Raw genomic sequence first — 15,850 nt, 5'->3', positions numbered from 1 at the left:
GACTAGATGACAGGAGGGACACAGGCTGGATGATGGGGGACACAGACTAGATGACGGCGGGGGACACAGGCTGGATGATGGGGGGACACAGACTAGATGACGGCGGGGGACACAGGCTGGATGATGGGGGACACAGACTAGATGACGGCGGGGGACACAGGCTGGATGATGGGGGACACAGACTAGATGACGGCCGGGGACACAGGCTGGATGATGGGGGGACACACCTTTTGCATGCCGAATGATCAGTGCTTAACCCTGGGGATTTCACAGCGGCTGTAGCATGAAGATGGGGGATCTATCAGTGGGGGGGGGGCAGAATAAGCGGTTAGAGGAGTGGGGGGCCCGTCATGTTACTTTAGGTGCAGTCACGGTACGGAACTTAGAAGGGCCACAGCTCGGGCCCTGAATGAGTCCAGGGTCCAAAATTTGGCACAGAGATAAGGAAGATCTACCTCTGGGGGCCTCTGTATCCCTGTGCCAAATTTGGTGCCCCTAGCCCCCATGGTTAGGTCAGCTTGGTGCAGTATGGCAAGCTTGGAGTGGGCACAGTTGCAGGGCCACAACTCGGGCCCTGAACATGTCCGGTAGGGGAGGTTTACCATTACCATCCCGAAAATGTTGGGGTCATTAGCCCAAAATGTCTTTGTCAAATTTTTGTGGGGTCACTTAGGAGCATATGGCCGCCAGTCAGTACCACAAAGTGGGGAGTGCTGGGTACCATATTAATCCCTATAGTCTTAGCTATCCGTGAAGTGGGGCTTTACATTCCCAATGTTCTGCAGGGTTTGGCCAAAGTCGATCTCCATGCCAGACCCTGTAAAAATTAAGCATTGGCCACAAAAAATTATTTGTGTGGCTCCTAGAGGTCCTCTACAAATAGTTTGCTGAGTATGGTGCCCTTAATTCCTGTGGGTTGGGTACCGCAGGGCGCTAAATTTACAGTAGCTTGAACCCGCTAACTTTGGCACGGTCGTAGTCCAGACATTTGAGGGACCACAGATCGGCCAATGAGCCCGGGGGGCCGTATTTAGCACAGAGGTTGGGGAAGTTTTACTTTACCAAACATGTTGGAGTCGTTAGCCCAAAATTTCCTGATCAACTATTTCATAGCTGATGTCATAGTAACACGCACCTTGTGATATTTCTATATTTATTCCAATACTTGATAATGAGAGTAAAAAAGATGAAAAAATGATTTGAGGTGTAAAAAATAAAATAAATTAGAATGTATTTGGTGTAAGAAAATATGGAACGCTTCACGAATTTGCGTGTCATCCTTGCGCAGGGGCCATGCTAATCTTCTCTGTATCGTTCCAATTTTAGTATATGTCCTGCCGAAGCGAGGACAAGAAAAGAGCCATCCTGATCGATATATAAGCCCTCTAAAGATAGAATAGTGAGCTTAGGGAGAGATACAAATGTAATATTTTCATCTATACATTCCAATCTGATTCTATAAATTCCTTCTTCCTGAGGAATAATCTCTGTGACATGAAAAGTTGATTATAATAAAGGAAATAATAAGAATACAGCACATTGTGTGAGGGAAATCTCCGTATGCAAATCAGCAGCCCTGCCAGAAGGTATTGTGGGAGTGCAGACCCCACCCACAAACCCCACCCACACACAGACCTCGCCCACCAGCCAGCCGGAAGACATTGTGGGAGCGCATTGTTTGCTCGGAGACATTCACACCAGTGGCTGCTGGAGGAGATTTTGTAGGGCTCTGGCAGAGCTCATCCTGTTCCTCCTTGTACAAAGGAGCAGAGACCGGTGTTGTGTCAGATTTCCCCACCCCCGTCACTTCACGTCATTCATCAGCTGGTGCCGCGTCCCACTGCGCATGCCCAGACAGCAAATGATCTCATCTCCAGGAAAAATTTTAAAGCTACCTGTGAAAATTCCCAACCCCCGTCACCTCCGGTGATCACAGCAGTGTGTGCAATGCCTATACATCCCTTACATATACAGTCATAGCAATGGAGGGCTGTTGTCCTTATATATATTAATCTAAATGGAATGATAAAAAAAAAAAATTATATATATTTATATATATATACATATATATGATCAGGAAAACTATACATATATATATGTAACATAAATGGAATAATAAATAAATAAATAAAATTATATATATATATATGTATGTATATTTGGTAAGGGGAAAAGTCCTTCAATTATATAACTAACTGAGTGGCAGCTCTCTTGTGATGTGCCTGCATGACTGCGAAGACACAGGCTGCATGGCGACGGGGGGGACAGGCTGCATGGCGACGGGGGGGACAGGCTGCACAACTATGGGGGACACAGGCTGTGTGATGACGGGGGGACACAGGCCAGATTAGGGGGGACACAGACTAGATGACAGGAGGGACACAGGCTGGATGAGGGGGGACACAGACTAGATGACAGGAGGGACACAGGCTGGATGAGGGGGGACACAGACTAGATGACGACGGGGGACACAGGCTGGATGAGGGGGGACACAGACTAGATGACAGGAGGGACACAGACTGGATGAGGGGGGACACAGACTAGATGACAGGAGAGACACAGGCTGGATGATGGGGGACACAGACTAGATGACGGCGGGGGACACAGGCTGGATGATGGGGGGACACAGACTAGATGACGACGGGGGACACAGGCTGGATGAGGGGGGACACAGACTAGATGACAGGAGGGACACAGGCTGGATGAGGGGGGACACAGACTAGATGACGACGGGGGACACAGGCTGGATGAGGGGGGACACAGACTAGATGACAGGAGGGACACAGGCTGGATGATGGGGGACACAGACTAGATGACGGCGGGGGACATGGGCTGGATGATGGGGGGGACACAGACTAGATGACAGGAGGGACACAGGCTGGATGAGGGGGGACACAGACTAGATGACATGAGGGACACAGGCTGGATGAGGGGGGACACAGACTAGATGACGACGGGGGACACAGGCTGGATGAGGGGGGACACAGACTAGATGACGACGGGGGACACAGGCTGGATGAGGGGGGACACAGACTAGATGACAGGAGGGACACAGGCTGGATGATGGGGGGACACAGACTAGATGACAGGAGGGACACAGGCTGGATGATGGGGGACACAGACTAGATGACAGGAGGGACACAGGCTGGATGAGGGGGGACACAGACTAGATGACATGAGGGACACAGGCTGGATGAGGGGGGACACAGACTAGATGACGACGGGGGACACAGGCTGGATGAGGGGGGACACAGACTAGATGACGACGGGGGACACAGGCTGGATGAGGGGGGACACAGACTAGATGACAGGGGGGACACAGGCTGGATGAGGGGGGACACAGACTAGATGACAGGGGGGACACAGGCTGTATGATGGGGGGACACAGACTAGATGACGACGGGGGATACAGGCTGGATGAGGGGGGACACAGACTAGATGACAGGAGGGACACAGGCTGGATGAGGGGGGACACAGACTAGATGACAGGAGGGACACAGGCTGGGTGATGGGGGACACAGAATAGATGACAGGAGGGACACAGGCTGGATGAGGGGGGACACAAACTAGATGACGACGGGGGACACAGGCCGGATGAGGGGGGACACAGACTAGATGACGGCGGGGGACACAGGCTGGATGATGGGGGGACACAGACTAGATGACGGCGGGGGACACAGGCTGGATGATGGGGGGACACAGACTAGATGACAGGAGGGACACAGGCTGGATGAGGGGGGACACAGACTAGATGATGACGGGGGACACAGGCTAGATGAGGGGGGACACAGACTAGATGACAGGAGGGACACAGGCTGGATGATGGGGGACACAGACTAGATGACGGCGGGGGACACAGGCTGGATGATGGGGACACACACCTCTTGCATGCCGAATGGTCAGTGCTTAACCCTGGGGATTTTCACAGCGGCTGTAGCATGAAGATGGGGGATCTGTCAGTGAGGGGCAGAATGAGCGGTTAGAGGAGTGGGGGGCCCGTCATGTTACTATAGGTGCAGTCACGGTACGGAACTTAGAAGGGCCACAGGTCGGGCCCTGAATGAGTCCAGGGTCCAAAATTTGGCACAGAGATAGGGAAGATCTACCTCTGGGGGCCTCTATTATCCCTGTGCCAAATTTGGTGCCCCTAGCCCCCAAGGTTAGGTCAGCTTGGTGCAGTATGGCAAGCTTGGAGTGGGCACAGTTGCAGGGCCACAACTCAGGCCCCAAACATGTCCGTTGGCACGGAGGTAGGGGAGGTTTACCATTACCATCCCGAAAATGTCTTTGTCAAATTTTCATGGGGTCACTTAGGAGCATATGGCCGCCAGTCAATACCACACAGCGGGGAGTGCTGAGTACCATATTAATCCCTATAGTCTTAGCTATCTGTGAAGTGGGGCTTTGCATTCCCTATGTTACGCAGGATTTGGCCAAAGTCAATCTCCATGCCAGACCCTGTAAAAATTAAGCATTGGCCACAAAAAATTATTTGTGTGGCTCCTAGAGGTCCTCTACAATTAGTTTGCTGAGTATGGTGCCCTTAATTCCCGTGGTTTGGGTACCGCAGGGCGCTAAATTTACAGTAGCTTGAACCCGCTAACTTTGGCACGGTCGTAGTCCAGACATTTGAGGGACCACAGATCGGCCAATGAGTCCGGGGGGCCGTATTTGGCACAGAGGTTGGAGAAGTTTTACTTTACCAAACATGTTGGAGTCGTTAGCCCAAAATTTCCTGGGCAACTATTTCATAGCTGATGTCACAGTAACGCACCTTGTGATATTTGTATATTTATTCCAATATTTGATAATGAGAGTAAAAAAGATGAAAAAAAGATTTGAGGTGTAAAAAATAAAATAAATTAGAATGTATTTGGTGTAAGAAAATATGGAACGCTTCACGAATTTGCGTGTCATCCTTGCGCAGGGGCCATGCTAATCTTCTCTGTATCGTTCCAATTTTAGTATATGTCCTGCCGAAGCGAGGACAAGAAAAGAGCTATCCTGATCGATATATAAGCCCTCTAAAGATAGAATAGTGAGCTTAGGGAGAGATACAAATGTAATATTTTCATCTATACATTCCAATCTGATTCTATAAATTCCTTCTTCCTGAGGAATAATCTCTGTGACATGAAAAGTTGATTATAATAAAGGAAATAATAAGAATACAGCACATTGTGTGAGGGAAATCAACATATGCAAATCAGCAGCCCTGCCAGAAGGAATTGTGGGATTGAAGACCCCACCCACCCACACACAGACCTCGCCCCCCAGCCAGCATTGCGGAAGACATTGTTGGAGCGCATTGTTTGCTGGGAGACATTCACACCAGTGGCTGCTGGAGGAGATTTTGTAGGGCTCTGGCAGAGCTCATCCTGTTCCTCCTTGTACAAAGGAGCAGAGACCGGTGTTGTGTCAGATTTCCCCACCCCCGTCACTTCACGTCATTCATCAGCTGGTGCCGCGTCCCAGTGCGCATGCCCAGCCAGCAAATGATCTCATCTCCAGGAAAAATTGAAAGCTACCCATGAAAATTGCCAACCCCCGTCACCTCCGGTGATCACAGCAGTGTGTGCAATGCCTATACATCCCTTACATATACAGTCATAGCAATGGAGGGCAATGTCCTTATATATATTAATCTAAATGGAATGATAAAATATATATATACATATATATGATCAGGAGAACTATATATATATATATATATATATATGTGTAATATAAATGGAATAATAAGTAAATAAATAAAATTATATATATATGTATGTATATTTGGTAAGGGGAAAAGTCCTTCAATGATATAACTGACTGAGTGGAGTGGCAGCTCTCTTGTGATGTGCCTGCATGACAGCGAAGACAAAGGCTGCATGACGGCAGGGGACACAGGCTGCATGACAGCGGGGATATAGGCTGCATGATGGGGGACACAGGCTGCGTGATGGCGGGGGGACACATTCTGCACTACGACGGGGGACACAGGCTGCATGGCGATGGGGGACACAGACTGCACAACGATGGGGGACACAGGCTGCACAGGGATAGGGGACACAGGCTGCACAACGATGGGGGACACAGACTGCACGACAACGGGGGACACAGGCTGTGTGATGGCGGGGACACAGGCTGTGTGATGGGGACACAGGCTACATGATGGCAGGAACACAGGCTGCGTGACAGCAGGGGCACAGACTGCATGACGATGGGTGACACAGGCTTCACTACAAAGGGGGACACAGGCTGCTTGATGGGGGACACAGGCTGTGTGATGGGGACACAGGCTACATGATGGCAGGAATACAGGCTGCGTGACAGCAGGGACACAGGCGGCATGACGAGCGGGGACACCGGCTGAATGATGGCGAAGGACACAGGCTCCACGACGGCGGGGGACACCGGCTGCATGATGACGGGGGACACAGGCTGGATGATGGGGGGACACAGACTAGATGACAGGAGGGACACAGGCTGGATGATGGGGGACACAGACTAGATGACGGCGGGGGACACAGGCTGGATGATGGGGGGACACAGACTAGATGACGGCGGGGGACACAGGCTGGATGATGGGGGGACACAGACTAGATGACGGCGGGGGACACAGGCTGGATGATGGGGGACACAGACTAGATGACAGGAGGGACACAGGCTGGATGATGGGGGACACAGACTAGATCACGGCGGGGGACACAGGCTGGATGATGGGGACACACACCTCTTGCATGCCGAATGGTTAGTGCTTAACCCTGGGGATTTCACAGCGGTTGTAACATGAAGATGGGGGATCTGTCAGTGGGGGGGGGGGGGCAGAATGAGCAGTTAGAGGAGTGGGGGGCCCGTCATGTTACTATAGGTGCAGTCACGGTACGGAACTTAGAAGGGCCACAGCTCGGGCCCTGAATGAGCCCAGGGTCCACAATTTGGCACAGAGATAGGGAAGATCTACCTCTGGGGGCCTCTATTATCCCTGTGCCAAATTTGGTGCTCCTAGCCCCCAAGGTTAGGTCAGCTTGGTGCAGTATGGCAAGCTTGGAGTGGGCACAGTTGCAGGGCCACAACTCAGGCCCCAAACATGTCCGGGGGGTCCAAATTTGGCACGGAGGTAGGGGAGATTTACCATTACCATCCCGAAAATGTTGGGGTCATCAGCCTGAAATGTCTTTGTCAAATTTGCATGGGGTCACTTAGGAGCATATGGCCGCCAGTCAATACCACAAAGTGGGGAGTGCTGGGTACCATATTAATCCCTATAGTCTTAGATATCCGTGAAGTAGGGTGACCACGTGTCCCGGATCGCCCAGGACAGTCCCGTTTTTGGGGAGTCTGTCCCGGGTCCCGGTCACCCTCATTACGGGACAATGCAGTGTCCCGGAATGTCCGCCGACCGTGAGTCTCAGTCTGGACTGTCTGTCTGTATTATGTCCGACACAGACAGTCCGCCGTGGCTGGATGAGGGAGGATGACTCATGCATGCTGGGCAGGGCTGTGTGTACCATGTTGGGCGAATGGGCGGGCTGCAATTCGAGCCAACCAATAGGAGAGCAGTGAGCAGAGGTGGATGGTGACGTCAGCCGGAGCATCTACTGTGCGGCGCCGCCTCAGCTCAACTCAGCCTGCTCCTGTAACTCCAACGGCCGGCCGCCGCCGGGTTATCAGAGGAGGACAAAAAAATGTAAGTTAAAATTTTTAATGGATGTCTGCAGCTGCTGCCAGAGTGCCAGTGCCACACACTGACCAGACCCAATTCTCAATAAAACTCTGACAGACTGACACCAGTCCTGGGCGAGATTGCTAGAAATCGTTGCCATCACAGCAACATTGCAGTGCAGATCAATGCTACCACATTTTTGAAAGCACAGAAAAAGTATATGTGAAAGAAATGAATAAAACGATTTGCCTAGCAGAAGCCAATATTAATAACATTTTTACTTCAATGGCCTGAGATTTGTTTATGGCTGGGCAGGCAGATACTGTGGTACTGGCAGGTCTGTGTCCCTTACATTATTTACCTTGCTGCAAGTCCTCTTGATGTGGGGAACATTAGATGGGGGGCTCCTGAGGTTATGATGTAGTGAGGAGGTCAGGTGGTAAAAGCCCCCCATGATGTTTAGGGTTTGCACCCCGGAAAGTACGGCAATGTACAAATCCAATGGAAAATCCTCATGCTAAGCACACAGCGTGCGCTCAGCGCTGTGCTTCAGCCATTCTATTTTTTCTGATTGGGCTGTGTAATGTGACATGTGGCACCCCCCCCCCCCCCCACACACACACACACACTGCTGAAAAATTGGCAAATGAAGGTATCAAAAAACATCATTTTTTGGGGGGGGGGGGGGGGGGGTCCCGGAATGGCAGTTTGGAGATGTGGTCACCCTACCGTGAAGTGGGGCTTTGCATTCCCTGTGTTCCGCAGGATTTGGCCAAAGTCGATCCCCATGCCAGATCCTGTAAAAATTAAGCATTGGCCACAAAAAATGATTTGTGTGGCTCCTAGAGGTCCTCTACAATTAGTTTGCTGAGTATGGTGCCCTTAATTCCCGTGGTTTGGGTACCGCAGGGCGCTAAAGTTACAGTAGCTTGAACCCGCTAACTTTGGCACGGTCGTAGTCTAGACATTTGAGGGACCACAGATTGGGCCGCCAATGAGTCCGGGGGACCGTATTTGGCACAGAGGTTGGAGAAGTCTTCCTTTACCAAACATGTTGGAGTCGTTAGCCCAAAATTTCCTGGGCAACTATTTCATAGCTGACGTCATAGTAACACGCACCTTGTGATATTTCTATATTTATTCCAATAATTGATAATGAGCGTAAAAAAGATGAAAACAATTTGAGGTTAAAAAAATAAAGTAGAATGTATTTGGTGTAAGAAAATATGGAACGCTTCACGAATTTGCGTGTCATCCTTGCGCAGGGGCCATGCTAATCTTCTCTGTATCGTTCCAATTTTAGTATATGTCCTGCCGAAGCGAGGACAAGAAAAGAGCCATCCTGATCGATATATAAGCCCTCTAAAGATAGAATAGTGAGCTTAGGGAGAGATACAAATGTAATATTTTCATCTATACATTCCAATCTGATTCTATAAATTCCTTCTTCCTGAGGAATAATCTCTGTGACATGAAAAGTTGATTATAATAAAGGAAATAATAAGAATACAGCACATTGTGTGAGGGAAATCTCCGTATGCAAATCAGCAGCCCTGCCAGAAGGCATTGTGGGAGCCCAGACCCCACCCACAGACCCCACCCACACACAGACCTCGCCCCCCAGCCAGCATTGCGGAAGACATTGTTGGAGCGCATTGTTTGCTGGGAGACATTCACACCAGTGGCTGCTGGAGGAGATTTTGTAGGGCTCTGGCAGCGCTCATCCTGTTCCTCCTTGCACATAGGAGCAGAGACCGGTGTTGTGTCAGATTTCCCCACCCCCGTCACTTCCCGTCATTCATCAGCTGGTGCCGCGTCCCAGTGCGCATGCCCAGCCAGCAAATGATCTCGGCTCCAGGAAAATTTTAAAGCGGCGGGTCGAGGAAAATTTAAAAGTGGCTCCTAATGATCACAGCAGTGTGTGCAATGCCTATACATCCCTGTACATATACAGTCAATGCAATGGAGGGCTGTTCTCCTTATATATATATATTAATCTAAATGGAATGACCCGTCCCACTCCCCTCTTACATCAGATGTCAAGAGCCCCCCACCTCCACCATAAGAAGTCCCCCACCCTGCCTTATATCACAGTGCACCCCCTTTACCTTCTGCTGCTGCTGGGAAGAAGCTGGGGATGGAGCTGGGAAGCAGAAAGTGCAGGGTCTGGAGGAGGACCAGAGGAGGGCTGGGGTTTGCTGAATGCTGAGACCAGGGGAGGCAGAGATGAGGGGGGGGGGGCTGCAGCTGCACAGAATCTGTATTAGGACTTCTGTTCCCCCCTCTGCTGCCGACTGCTAGGACAAGGTGGGGACAGATATGAGGGGGTGCTGCAGCTGCAGGAGAGGTGCGAGGGCCACATGAAATGGTCTGGAGGGCCACATTCGGCCCGCGGGCCTTGTTTTTGACACATGTGATCTAGATGGTCTTGTCCGGGCCCTGGGAAAGAGGTTGGGGGGGGGGGGCAGCTGCCCCAGGTGCAGTGTTTTCAGGTAGGGGTGGGGAAAATAATGCCCCTCTGGTGTAAATGAACCAGGGGAGTGGGGGGTGGATGCTGTTTGGAATCTCTTTGTCCTGGACACTGGATGACCTTGTCCCAGTTGTCAAATTCAGAGCTGTCCTGTGACTTATACACACTTCCAGTGTCCCATGTTGTGGAGATGAGGACAGTAGGAGGGTTTAGTTTAGTAAAAAAAAAAACAACTAGGCAGGGCTGACACCACTCAATCCACTATAGCAGTGATGGAGAACCTTGGCACTCCAGATGTTTTGGAACTACATTTCCCATGATGCTCATGCCCATGGCAGTGTAGTGGAGCATCATGGGAAATGTAGTTCCAAAACATCTGGCGTGCCAAGGTTCTCCATCGCTGCACTATAGTGTGTGTGTTGCCACCCCACAACAAGTATTTTCCTGTGTTTTCTAATGGATAAAACATTGGCAATTGTGTTGCATTTTTTTTTTCTAATTTTTCCCTAATCCACATTCCAAATGGCTCCTGATGACAGAAGGCTCCATTCATGTATCCTGCACCTCTTCTCCTACCAGAAAGATAACCCTGATCATTAGCCTTCTTATTTTACCTTTTTTTTCCATATAAAAAAAAAAAAGTATATTATTCAAAAGCACACCAAGAAAAAAAATGGAAAAGATGAAAAAATAAAACAAACTAAACTTCCCTAAATAAACCCCCACCGCACAAAAAAAGGGGGGGAAAAAACACCCTCTAAGGAAAAAATTTTTTTTTTTTCCAAGAAAACTTTGCCGAAGCATTCCATGAAGTGAAACTGAGGGGTCTATGTATAAAATGTTCGCTGTGTGGATGTGACAAATATCCGCATAATCAGGACAAAAATTGACGTATTTTCTCTAATATGTGTAGCTCCATTATCGTCAGTGCCACCTAGTGGCCATAATGTTTCTTTTTTTTTTTTAAATAGTGCCGTGGTCACTAGAGGGCGCTGACTATAAAGGAAACAAATTATAGCGGAAGTACAGCAAATTTTCATCCAGATTTTGTGAATATCCTATATCATCAGTGCCACCTAGTGGCCATAATGTGTTTTAAAAAAAAGAGTATTGTAGTCACTAGAGGGTGCTGACTATATAGGAATCACAAATAACAGAGGAAGTGCAGTAATTTTCATCCAGATTGTGTGAATGTCCTATATCATCAGTGCCCCCTAGTGGCCATAATGTGTGTGAGCTTTTTTGAAAAGTGTTTTTTTTTTTTTTGTTATCATCATCACCACCTAGTGGCTATAATGTTTTTTTTTTTTTTTTTTTAAATAATGCTGTGTTCACTAGAGGGCGCTGACTATATAGGAATCACAAATAACAGAGGAAGTATGGTAATTTACATCCAGATTGTGCAAATGTCCTTTATAATTAGCGCCACCTTGTGGCCATAATGTGTGTGGGTTTTTTTAATGTTTTTTTTTTATCATCACCGCCGCCTAGGGGTTAAACAAAAGTGTGGTCACTAGAGGGCGCTGACTATATAGGAATCACAAATAATAGAGGAAGTACAGCAATTTTCATCTAGATTGTGCAAATGTCCCCCTATATCTTCAGCGCCCCCCTAGTGGCAATAATGTGTTTAGAAAAAAGTGTTGTGGTCACTAGAGGGCGCTGACTATATAGGAATCACAAATAATAGAGGAAATGCGACAATTTTTATCCTGATTGTGCGAATGTCCTATATAATCAGTGCCACTTAGTGGCCATAATGTTTCTTTTTTTTTTTTTAAATAGGGCCGTGGTCACTAGAGGGCGCTGACTATAAAGGAAACAAATAATAGAAGTACAGCAATCTTCATTTAGATTGTGTGAATGTCCTATATCATCAGTGCCCCCTAGTGGCCATAATGTGTGTGTGCTTTTTTGAAAAGTGTTTTTTTTTTTTGTTATCATCATCACCACCTAACGGCTATAATGTGTTTTTTTTTTTTTAATAATGCTGTGTTCACTAGAGGGCGCCTTACTATATAGGAATCACAAATAACAGAGGAAGTATGGTAATTTACATCCAGATTTTGCAAATGTCCTTTATAATTAGCGCCACCTTGTGGCCATAATGTGTGTGGGTTTTTTTTAAGTTTTTTTTTATCATCACCGCCACCTAGGGGTTAAAAAAAAAAGTGTGGTCACTAAAGGGTGCTGACTGTATAGGAATCACAAATAATAGAGGAAGTACAGCAATTTTCATCTAGATTGTGCAAATGTCCCCCTATATCTTCAGCGCCCCCCTAGTGGCAATAATGTGTTTAAAAAAAAGTGTTGTGGTCACTAGAGGGCGCTGACTATATAGGAATCACAAATAATAGAGGAAATACGGTAATTTTCATCTAGATTGTATGAATGTCCTATATCATCAGTGCCCCCCTAGTGGCCATAATCTGTTTAAAAAAATGTGTTGTGGTCACTAGAGTACGGTAATGCTATATATCACCAGTGCCACCTAGTGGCCATAATGTGTTTAAAATAAAAAGTGTTGTGGTCACTAGAGGGCGCTGACTATATAAGAATCACAAAAAATAGATATACAGCAATTTTTATCCAGATTGTGCGAATGTCCTATATCATGAGTGCCCCCTAGTGGCCATAATGTGTTTAAAAAAAAAATGTATTGTAGTCACTAGAGGGCGCTGACTATATAGGAATCACAAATAATAGACGAAGTATGGTAATTTTTTTCCAGATTGTGGCCATAATGTGTGTGTGCTTTTTTTAAATTTTTTTTTTTAATTTACAACCAATTTGTTGTGGTCACTAGAGGACACGGATGTTATATGATCAGTTCCCCCTAGTTGCCATAATGTGTTTAAAAAATGTGTTGGGTCACTACAGGACGCTAATTCTATATAAGAACCACAAATAATAGAGGAAGAACAGCAATTTTCATCTAGATTGTTCAAATGTCCTACATCATCAGTGGCCATAATGTGTGTGTGTGCTTTTTTGAAAAGTTTTTTTTTTTTCAAATTTACAACCAATTTGGTCAATAGAGGACACCGATGTTATATCATCAGTGCCACCTAGTGGCCATAATGTGTTTAACAGAAAAAAAAAGTGTTGTGTTTACTAGAGGGCGCTGACTATATAGGAGTCACAAATAATAGAGGAAGTACAGCCATTTTCATTTAGATTGTACGAATGTCCTACATCATCAGCGCCACCTAGTGCCCATAATGTGTAAAGAAAAAAAAATGTTGTGGTCACTAGAGGGCGCTGACTATATAGGAATCACAAATAATAGAGGAAATACGGCAATTTTTATCCTGAATGTGCGAATGTCTTATATCATCAGCGCCACCCACTGGCCATAATGTGTTTAAAAAAAAAAAAGTATTGTCGTCACTAGAGGGTGCTGACTATATAAGAACCACAAATAATAGAGGAAGTACAGCAATTTTCATCTAGAGTGTGCAAATGTCTTATATCAACAGCACCCCCTACTGGCCATAATGTGTGCGTGCTTTTTTTAAACTTTTTTTTTTCAAATTTACAACCAATTTGGTCACTAGAGGACACGGATGTTATATCATCAGTGCCACCTAGTGGCCATAATGTGTTTAAAAAAAAAAAAAAAAAAGTGTTGTGGTCACTAGAGGGGCGCTGACTATATAGGAGTCACAAATAATAGAGGAAGTACGGCAATTTTTATCCAGATTGTGCGAATGTCCTATATCATCAGCACCACCTAGTGGCCATAATGTGTTTAAAATAATGTGTTGTGGTCACTAGAGGACGGTGATGCTATATATCACCAGTGCCACCTAGTGGCCATAATGTGTTTAAAAAAAAAGTATTGTCGTCACTAGAGGGCGCTGACTATATAGAAATCACAAATAATAGAGGAAGTACAGCAATTTTCATCTAGATTGTTCAAATGTCCTACATCATCATCACCCCCTAGTGGCCATAATGTGTGTGTGCTTTTTTGAAAAGTTTTTTTTTTCAAATTTTCAACCAATTTGGTCACTAGAGGACACTGATGTTATATCATCAGTGCCACCTAGTGGCCATAATGTGTTAAAAAAAATGTGTTGTGGTCACTAGAGGGCGCTGACTATATAGGAATCACAAATAATAGAGGAAGTACAGCAATTTTCATTTAAATTGTGCGAATGTCTTATATCATCAGTGCCCCTAGTGGCCACAATGTATTTACAAAAAAATGTATTGTAGTCACTAGAGGGCGCTGACTATATAGGAATTACAACTAATAGATGAAGTACAGCAATTTTCATCTAGATTGTGCAAATGTCCTATATCATCAGCGCCACCTACTGGCCATAATGTGTTTATAAAAATGTGTTGTGGTCACTAGAGGATGGTGATGCTATATCATCAATGCCACCTAGTGGCCATAATGTGTTTTTTAAAAAAAAAAAGTATTGTGGTCACTAGAGGGCGCTGACTATATAGGAACCACAAATAATAGAGGAAGTACAGCAATTTTCATTTAGATTGTGCGAATGTCCTATATCAACAGCGCCACCTAGTGCCCATAATGTGTTAAGAAAAAAAAAATGTTGTGGTCACTAGAGGGCGCTGACTATATAGGAATCACAAATAATAGAGGAAATACGGCAATTTTCATTTAGATTGTGCGATTATCCTATATCATCAGTGCCACTTAGTGGCCATAATGTGTTTAAAAAAATGTGTTGTGGCCACTAGAGGGCGCTGTCTATATAGGAACCACAAATAATAGAGGAAATACGGCAATTTTTATCCTGATTGTGCGAATGTCTTTTATAATCAGTGCCATTTAGTGGCCATAATGTGTTTAAAAAAATGTGTTGTGGCCACCAGAGGGCGCTGGCTATATAGGAACCACAAATAATAGAGGAAGTACAGCAATTTTCCTCCCAATTGTGCGAATGTTCTATATATGAACCCCTAAGATTTATTTTTTTTTGGTAATTATGTATATTGAAATTTCACCACATCCAATCAAAACCCAGTAAACAGAAGTAAACACTTCACGAAAACTTCCAAGCAGCCAGTTATTTTTTTTTTTTTTATTATTAAATATTCACATAGACCTCACTTTAGAACTAGACAGGAAATTCAATGGTTTTATTCGAAAAAAAAAAAAATAATAAAATAACAAAAGAGACAGAAAGCTAACGACAAAAAAGAACTGTTACTGGGTCAGAAATGACGTCACTGTTAAAATATAAGGAATGGTCGAAAAAAATGTTTTAATCATAGCACCACTTGGTTTTCTTAGGTTTTAGTCTACACAGTGAGAAACTACTTCTTAATTTTTTGTCAGTCAGATTTCAGAAATATAAGTTGATTATTTTTTTCTTCTTTTTTTTCCCGGAAAGGGACGTTCAGTAAACAAATTTTGGCTACCTTGCTCAATAATAGATATATTTCTATACTTATAATACATGCATATTGGTTATAATAAAAAATATACACATATACTGCAAATCTCCTTCAGAATTATTTAAGTTCTCTGTTTAGAAACCGGCGCACGTTCCGTTGGTTCCGTCCCTCTCACTTTCTGGTGCTGCCAAAAATAAAATAAAAAAAATCACTAGCTCCGCTGGCCATCGAGAGTCACTGAAAAAAAAAAAAAAGCGAGAGAAAGCAGTGACGCGGCGCCAAAACAGGTCAATGTTTGGCGCTGCTTCCACCCCAAGTTTTTCCTAACGCTTTTTCCTGAAATGCCCGCAAAC

Source organism: Pelophylax lessonae (genome assembly GCF_965119305.1).
Source record: "Pelophylax lessonae genome assembly, chromosome: 11".
Lineage (NCBI taxonomy): Eukaryota > Metazoa > Chordata > Amphibia > Anura > Ranidae > Pelophylax > Pelophylax lessonae.
This window is presented reverse-complemented; position numbering follows the sequence as displayed.